Source organism: Callospermophilus lateralis, chromosome 10, assembly GCF_048772815.1.
Source record: "Callospermophilus lateralis isolate mCalLat2 chromosome 10, mCalLat2.hap1, whole genome shotgun sequence".
NCBI lineage: Eukaryota > Metazoa > Chordata > Mammalia > Rodentia > Sciuridae > Callospermophilus > Callospermophilus lateralis.
This window is the reverse complement of record NC_135314.1, coordinates 89,376,740-89,385,830: the sequence shown is the minus strand read 5'-3', so window position 1 is coordinate 89,385,830 and position 9,091 is coordinate 89,376,740. Positions and strand designations below refer to the sequence as shown.

Sequence of the window (9,091 nt, the reverse complement as noted above, 5' to 3'; positions counted from 1 at the left end):
AGTAGGCAATTAATAAGTCATTTTACTATGTAAATGAATTTGGAGTAGTGTTAAGTAAGTTGATAGGACTTCAAGATTTAGTGGTCTTGCAAAAGTATTTAGTACCTTTCTTTTTTTTTCTTTTCTAACAAAATCAAGTGAGCCTCACCAAGAGGCTAACCTGGTTTACAGAGTACATGCGACATCTCCAATCTCCAGGTTGCACAATTTGGTGGATGTTAGTTAAATCATCTAATATTTTTAAAGAATGATCAGGCAACATAAAATTTCTAAGTAGGAAAAGTTAGGTGAATTTTCAATAAATATTGACACATATATACTTAAGTAATTGTATTTTATATATTTATTAATTAATTAATGACTTATTAAACCTGCTAAGTCATGTTTTGGTGGTTTAAACAAAACTTTTTTCCCTACTATTTTTGGCTTTTAAAACTATTTAAAGATTACTATGTGTAGATACGGTTGCAGGCAAGACATGCCAAATATTTCTGAGACAAAAATTAACTTCATATTATTGCTATTAGGAGGGAAAATAGGCTATCAGGGTCTGCTAAGAGCACTGTAGAAGGATGATGAGCCCACCGTGTTAAGACATTCTTAATTCTCAGTGAATTGAAATCAGATCTGGTTTCTCTGATCAGTATTCATGACAGCATATTATGGACACCAAAGAACTATCTTATTGCAGTTGTAACTATGTCAAAAACATTACGTTGCCACTGAAAATAATTGCAAGTTTTATAAATATGAAATTAACTCATTATTCTGTCATCATCTTACAATGAGTGTGTTTCATGATGTGTCCTTATTGACAAGCTTAAGAACTTGAATTCAAACTGATTTTTTTTAAATTTCCCAGTAGGAAACTAGCTCTTTAAAGTTGACAAGAACATGTCAATATCTTATTTACTTTGGTGTATGTATTTCACTATATCCTAGTTTACTGAGTTATATGCATACATATATGTATTAGAATTTATATATTTACATATATTACATGACATGGACTTAGATATCGATTCACATACACTTACGTAGTGTGTATTTATGCAATATCTATCTTTAACTTTTGAGGATGCCCCAGAAATACCAAGTTTACTACTTCTGAAAATTACTTATTATGACCAAGATATTTTAACCTTTAGATATGTTTAAATCTAAACCTCAGTTAGACTGGAGATGATCTCTACATTTTTCAGCTCTGACTTTTCAGTACCTTCAACATAATACAGTACAAGCTTAATGTCAGGGAGCCATGAATGAATTATGGGTTTGTTTGAGCTATCACAGGCAGGGAGGTTGCTTTTCTCAGAACTGTTGGTAAAATTCCACAATTAGAGCCTGGAGACTGCTCAGATTATGCTGATACTCTGCCCGTTAGCTCAGACAGCCCTAGTTTCAAATTCAGCAGCTCAGAAGTAGAGGAGGTGGGCGTAATCTGCTAACACCCAATAGAAGATGTCTTTGCCATATTCTTCCTGTTTTCCTCAGGAACTCCTTCACTGGGAATACCATTGGTGTTCCTACCTATTTAAATAAAGTTCAAAGGATCCATTTTTGGTTAGATCCAGTCTCTCTCAGAGGTGGATCACCCCACTCTGTCCCTGCTTTTCACTTATTTCCATATCTTGTCTTTATTTCTTAAATTTTGCATACCTTTCATATTTCCAATCTGACTCACCACCCTGGTTCAGGGAAACTGAGTAAAAATCACGCAGTGGAATGACAGCTTAATAAATAAGGTTGAACAAAGGTTGACAAAAGCAATGGCTATGTTGTGGTATAAACTAATTAATAAAATCAGTAAGAGTGTAAGTTATCCATTATATATTAGTAAAAAAAAATATAGATTATAGATATGATAAGTGAGATAAGACAATTATAAAGCAAGAACTGTCATAGACAGGCCTAAGACTCCATTTTGCTGCCTTCTATAAAACGAACTGTTACAGGAGCTGTTTCTGAGAAACTGAGATGAAAGCTGATTTCTTATAATATATTGTTTTCTGTACTTTGTACCTCATAAAATGTACTTAAACCAGAATATGGTGGTCTTGGTGACCCAAGACTTTAAAGTAGATTCTCACCCCCAATAACACCTGTCGAATTCAGAATATGGTTGTCTAACACCTGCTTGGATCCAAGATATGGTTAACTGAGTTGCAAAGCTGACCGCTTTTTTCAAGCTTCTGTGATTGGCTTGCTTGCATGATGCTAAGGAAAGCCCCTGAGTTGTGGTTTTCATCTTTAAGTTCCCAGGATACATGCCAGGAAGTTACTGTCCTCCCACAGAGCTTGAGTCTCTACAGGTGGGTGACAGTCCCTGGCCAGGTAAATAAAGCTCTCTTTGATTTGAATTCAGACTTAGAGTGTTTTCTAAAGTGACTCCCCATAACAGTTAGATACCTCTGCAAGGACATTAGAGGAAAGAATTATTAATTTTATTATTAATTTAGTTAGAAATACCATGTTAGAATTTTTAGACAGTACATTTACTAATATGATATTGTGGCTTAGTGGCAGAGCGATTGCCTTGCACATGTGAAGCTCTGGGTTCAATCCTCAGGACCACATTAAATAAGTAAATAAGCAAACAAAGATTTTTAAATTTTTTTTTAAATTGCAGTTGGACACAATACCTTTATTTTATTTATTTATTTTTATGTGGTGCTGAGGATCGAACCCAGCAGCTTGCTTGTGGCAGGCGAGCGCTCCACTGCTGAGCCACAACCCCAGCCCCAAAATAAAGATATTTTAAAAAAAATTTAAAAAGAAAAAGAAAAAGAGGAGGAAGTATGGAAGGTGAATGAGTTGAAAGGAGAAAGTAAAGAAGACAGAAGAGATAGGACAGAGAAAGGGAAAGAGGGCAAAAAGGGAGAGACAGGAATGGAAGGGGCTTGAAAGAAATGAACAGAACAGGAAGAAATGAAAAACAGGGAAGCAGGGTCCTTCCCTCAATGTTCACTACATAATTATTCATTGAAATATGCATGTGTATTGAACAAAAGAGAAAAAGAGTACAAAAGAAAAAGGAAAAGAGAAGGTAATTGGAAAAAAAAAGATGCTCTTGTCAATAAATGGCATTATAATAATTATTTCTCCATACGGAAAAATAAAATTAGACTGTGATTTTTTACACCTCATACACAAAAGATAGATTCCAGATGGAGTAAACATCCAAATGACTAGAAAGAAACTTTCAAACTTAAAAGCACCTCTAGAAAAATAATTTACAGCCTTAGAGTAGGTAAAATTTCTTTGAAAAACAAATACACATATACATTTATAGGGGAAAAAAAACTATTTCATCAAAGCCAAACAAAAAAATCAAAATCTTTCATGTAACAAAATATCATAAATATTTTTTAAACTCAAGTACCAGACATAATTTTAACATCTCTAAAAGACAACAAATTTAGATCATTGGTTAGTTTTGGTACTTATAAATCAATATGAAATAAATAATTTTTAATATACAGAGGGGAGCAGAAGACAAAATCCAATAAAGACAGAAAAATATTGCATTACCAGCACTCAGAAAAAATACAGAGAGAATGATGATATACAATTTCACATATCTCAAATGTGAAAAAAAATAAACGGCAGTCCAATCATAGCATTTAAAGTAACTAGAAATTTCATCCACTTCTGTTGGAAATACTAACTGGAGAGTGATCTGTAAATATCCAGTAAAGCTCAAAATATATGCACCCTACAACATGATAATTCTACCCCTAAGTATATGCTTCAATGAAATTATTATATACATGTATGTGCAAGTGAGCAAGTACACACATACAAGACATTTAGTAAAGCATTTCCAATAATAAAAATAAGTACCTATCAAGAGGAGAATGGATTACTGCAATGTAGTAGCATCCGTTTCTAAATCAAAATAAATGAGCTAGATTATTTACAACACATGGAGAAATCTCAGTAAAATATTGATAGATAGTTGCAGAGGATGTATACCCAAGTGTGTGTATGTGTGTGTGTGTGCATGTGTGTATACATATACATACATATATATGTGTATACATATAAAAACATACATGTATATACAGAAGCATCACATAAAAGGACACTTGCAGAGGCCATGCAAAGTCCAAGGACCATGTCACACATGGGAACATCAAGCAAGAGATTTATTGTCCATAACAGGAGGTATACCAACAAGGCTGTCCCTCCAAGAGAACAGCAGCCTGTGGTTCCTCACAGAGCAGCTTTATAGCCCATAAGGGGAATCTCACAAGCTTCTTAGGAGTTTAAACTGGCGTGGGTTCCATCTTTTAGCAGGCACGTTTCTTATGGGAAGTTAAGCAGCATTGCCTCAGAATAGAAACTTTGGAACCTCCAGATAAAATGGTTCCTGACCTAAAATGGCAAATCTGATGCCATTATTGATCTGATACCAATATTGATTTGATGCCAATATTCCTTTTTGTTTTTATAGATAACAGGGGTGGGGATGATGGTCTTTCTTCTGTAGACTCTTCCTGCTGGTTAGGGGCAAAGAATCTCATTCCTGTAAAGTGGGTCAGGGAGGGCTTTAGGTGGAGGCAAAGTCTCTGGAGTCAGAGTAGTTGACCATGAGACGTAGGTCTGGGTCTTGGGCTTCAGGGACTGGGAGTCCTTGGTTTAGCCTTCTCTGACTGAGAAGAATCTTCTTTAGGATTCAGCGGGGAGCTTTGGAGGGTTAAAAGTCGAGATTTTGGAGATGTGCAAAGACACAGATCCTGTGGGGATTGCCATATAGTGAGATGGTTCACACAGTTTGAAATGGGAGTTATGGATCCAGTTTGGAATGCCCTCAAATTTGGCCGCCAAGGGGGTAGTTAAGATTACCTTGAGTGGTCCCTTCCATTTTGGGGTTAGTGAGGGAGAGGAGGTGTAATGGGGAGAGAAGAGGACTAGGTCTCCTGGAGTCAGAGGAGAGCATGAGGCCTTAGGATTAGGCAGCAACTGACCAGCATGGGCCCATCGTAAATTTCTGAGATAGTGTAAAAGGAGGTCATTAGATGAGGTGGTGGAGGGGCTTGGGAGCTAGAGTAGGAGGGAGCATGGGGCAAGGATAAATAAGGAAATATTTAGGAATTTTCTTGGTAGGGCCCTAACCCTAAGTAGAGCTAGAGGGAGGAGTTTAAGCCAGTCAATGTGATTCTATTGATAGTTTAGTTAGTCAAGCTTGATTTTAGTATTTGATTAGTTCATTCAAACTTTCCAGATAACTGAGGATGGTAGAGAATGTGAATATGACAAAGAATGTTTAGGGCCTTTTTGGAGAAGAACAGAGATTAAAAGTTTGAAATCCCTGAGGCTCTGAGGGGAAAGTGGGTATTGGGGTGATTAAAAAAAAATAGCAAGCTGGGTGCCATGGCACACCCCTGTAATCCCAGCAGCTCAGAAGGCTGAGGCAGGAGGATTTCTAGTTCAAAGCCAGCCTCAGCAAAAAAAAGTAAAGTGCTAAGCAACTCAGTGACACCCTGTCTCTAAATAAAATAAGGCTGAAGATGTGACTAGTGGTAGAGTGCCCCTGAGTTCAATCCCCAATACCCCAAACAAACAAACAAAAAGAACAGCAGATATTCTACAAAGTAAGTATAAAACGGATTTCAATATTACAAACTGTTTTCTTTTGTTCAAGAAGATTGCTAAAATAAAATTTAAATATGACAAGTGTTGTCACTGTTACTAGTTCTTATAGTTTAGGAGTACTTGTTGTGTAGTTGTGTATACTTTTTAAATTTCAGCTGTCATTAAAACACACTCTTGCCCCAAGACTACAATGCTAGGATCAATAGCAGAGCTAGAATCCCAAACAAGATTTTTTTCTAATTCTAAAACACATGGTCATAATATACCATTCTGTCTCAACTAGATTTGTTGCAAAAATTTTTTTGAATAATCAATGGGATTTCTCCTACTCCTTTTTTTTTCCTTCCAGTTTACTGCAGCCTTTTTTTTAAACATGTGTCCCCCCTTGATTTTTTAAATTTATTTACTCATTCTAATTTGTTGTACATGATAGCAGAATGCATTTCAGTTCATAGTACACATATAGAGCACAATTGTTCATGTCTCTGGTTATATACAATGTAGAGTCACAACATTCATGTCTTCTTTTAAAAAATAAAAGTCCATCTTTTACCGATACAGGTTAGGATGTTTTAGGGGGACAAAATCCAGCACTGCAGCTGAATTCTCCAAACTTAGGCAGCAGTTGAAAAGTTCGACCTGGCCTGAGGATGACTGAAAGTCAAAGATGTGTCTGAAAACCTCAATGAGAGGCAGGTTCAAGTCTGAGAAGTGGGTACAGGACCATGGTTTTGAAAAGGCACACCTGTCTTCCATTCTCCACTACTGAACGTGACTTCAGAGTACAGCAAAGCACAGGGAGGGTCTCTGTCCATGAAGACAGCTCCAGAAGAGAGGGGGTGGGGCAGGTGAGCTGGAGGTGAGCTCAGATCCTCCACAGGAGAAGCACCTTTCAGGGCCACAGGGACTCAGGTGCCCAACCCTGCAGCAGCCTCCTCACTCACACTACCCACACTTTCATGCTTCCCCGGCGCCCACTTTGTCCCTGCCTCTGAGACCCGAACACTGATGGGGAAGCTAGAGACAGAGACATTTCCTGGGGACAACGTCAGGGCCCCAGGTGATAGTCCTCGGTTTGGGCCACACAGCACAAAGCAAACTATGGTGACTTCTTCTGGCTCTTATTTTTCAAACTAAGTTAAAAAACCAAAGGCATATGGTGTGAAGCAGAGAGAAGGTGACCTGACCACCCAAGGGCTCCAGCTGGGGGGCTCCTAAAAGCCACGGCTTGAGCTTGACCACCTCTAGGGAGGGGTCCTGTGGTGGGAGAGCCTGAGGGTAGCTTCCCGAATTCCTTGCGTTATCCCAACCCCCTGTCACCCAAGTTACAGGGATGTTGCTTGTCGTCTGTTCCCTGCTGTCTCTGTCCTTGCTCCCCTGCCCCGAGACAGGGCTGCCTGTCAGGTTTGGGGACTGATCATACATGAAGTTCTGTCAGGATGTGAGTTTGGATTCCAGTGCAGCTACTTTCTGAAGCAAGTCCCCGACAATGTTGAGAGCTGAAATCCAGGCTGCAGCCCTCAGGGGGTCCCACTGTTGGAGCTATCCAGACCATATTTGAATGTCCCTGGGGTGTACCAGCCACAGCTGGGTCCTAGATGCGCTATGGGAGTGCATGACACTGAGCCTGTGGCCTGCACAGCTGTGCCTGTTCTTTCAGGTTCTATGGAGTGGTCATGGGCGTCCTTGGCGTCTCCTGCTTCTGCTGCAATTCCCACTGCGAATCTCTAGCTTCCTCCTTTAGTTGCTGAATGGATTCTAGGAGTTTCTTCTTTTCATCAAGTTCACTTTCCAGAAAGGTATTTCTTTCAATGGCTCCATTCAAGCGCTGCTCAATGTCTTCCAGACACGTGATCCTGACTTGTTTTGCTCTTTCCAAGTCATCCTTTGCTTGCTCCAGCTCCCCAATGTATTTCCGCAGCTGATCTTTAATGAATTTGGTCATTCTCTAAGGTGTGATGTGTCAGTAGCCTTCAGAATGCTGCTTCTCAAACTTCTCCTTAATGGTTTCCAGCTCAAAACCAAGATGGTTGTTCCTGACAAAAGTTCTCTATTCCTGGTTTTGATCTGTGAAGCTGCCTCTCCAATTGGGTTCTTATTTTTGGTTCCCCTCTTGAAATTCTCTAAGTTCCTCCTGTATATTCTCTACCCTCTGCTTGTAGGTCATTGCCAAAACTTTCCAGTTCCTTGCTTCTTCCTCCTCGGAGCCAAAAGTCTTCCATGAGCCTTCCATTGTGAAAACAGGGAAGAGATCACTCTTGCTGTGGCATGATCTTTGGCTCAGGTTCCAAAGACGAGGTGGAAGTGGTCACAGGCAGCACAGCCTGGGCCCTTGGTTCTGCTTACCACAGTCTTTTTTAGTTGTGAAACCTTACACTTCCAAGTGTTTTCATTTGGGCATCTGTTTCAGCAGATAGAAATAAACAAATGACTGTATTTCTTTCTTCTCCTTCTCCTTCTCTTCCTTCTCCTCCTCCTCCCCCTTCTCTCCCTCCTCTTCCTCCTCCTCCTTCTTCTTCTTCTTCGAGAACTTTTGTGAAGAAACTGAGATGTTTTTCATTGACTCTGTCTATAAATGCTTCTCCCTAGAGGAGGTATTAGTTAAATAATTACTTAACTAATAAAAATATCCAGACATTTAGTGACTCAATGTGCCTTGTGTACAATCTGATATTGGACGTGACCTCTGGTACTTGTCTCAGGAACTATATATTTTAATGTCAGAGTGTATTCATTCTTTCCCAATAAATATTCTCTACTTCTTCCTTTTAGAAAGAGATTCCTCTTCTGGGCTGAAGGCCCATCTCGTAGGCTCCTGTGCAGCCAAGCTGGTCTTGCCACCAGGCCCTGCTCAACGGGGAAAACCCAGGGGTATTGGTCGCACATTCTGTGTGGCTTCCTCAACAGGGAAACAACTACTCTCATTTTCCCCCTTTTCTCTTCTATTATCTAAAAATGATGAACTGGCTCTTTTCTCAGACATAGAATTCATGTCTTGAGGATTATAAAGCCACCTTGTCAACTCTGGACAATTTATTTACATGTGAGAGAATCAACTTCTAGCTTATTTCAGTCATTGTGCTCTTGCAACTCTTTATGATAGCAGGCCTTATCAAGTTTAGCTTGTCCCCTAATTGAAATAATTAATATTGATACTTAGATATGGCAGAAGAGTAACTGATACTCAGATTGAAGACTTTGCCTGTGATCAAATAGGAAGGGACAGAGTGGAGTGTATTGTGGTGTCTGACAACAAAGCCTGGACCTTTACGCTGTTGTCTCAGGAAGGAAAAGTCTGACCCAAGGGGTCATAAATGCACCAATGTAATTGCAAAATGTTAGCCTCAAAGTGACTGCTGATTTAAAACCTAGTACCCATGGAAACCCCAATTATGAAATATTTGTTTGTTTTATATTGTTTTTGAAAGGTCTCAGACACTGTTTTAGGAAGCACTCCAGGGGCAGGTTTGGTGATTAAATCTAGTTTGTAGGT

At 39.2% G+C, this 9,091-nt stretch overlaps 1 pseudogene; it reads right to left on the bottom strand.

Annotated features, from left to right (window-relative positions):
- Window positions 1-6,736: 6,736 nt before the first annotated feature.
- Window positions 6,737-7,831, bottom strand: LOC143407894 (nuclear distribution protein nudE homolog 1 pseudogene; annotated as a pseudogene).
- Window positions 7,832-9,091: the final 1,260 nt, after the last annotated feature.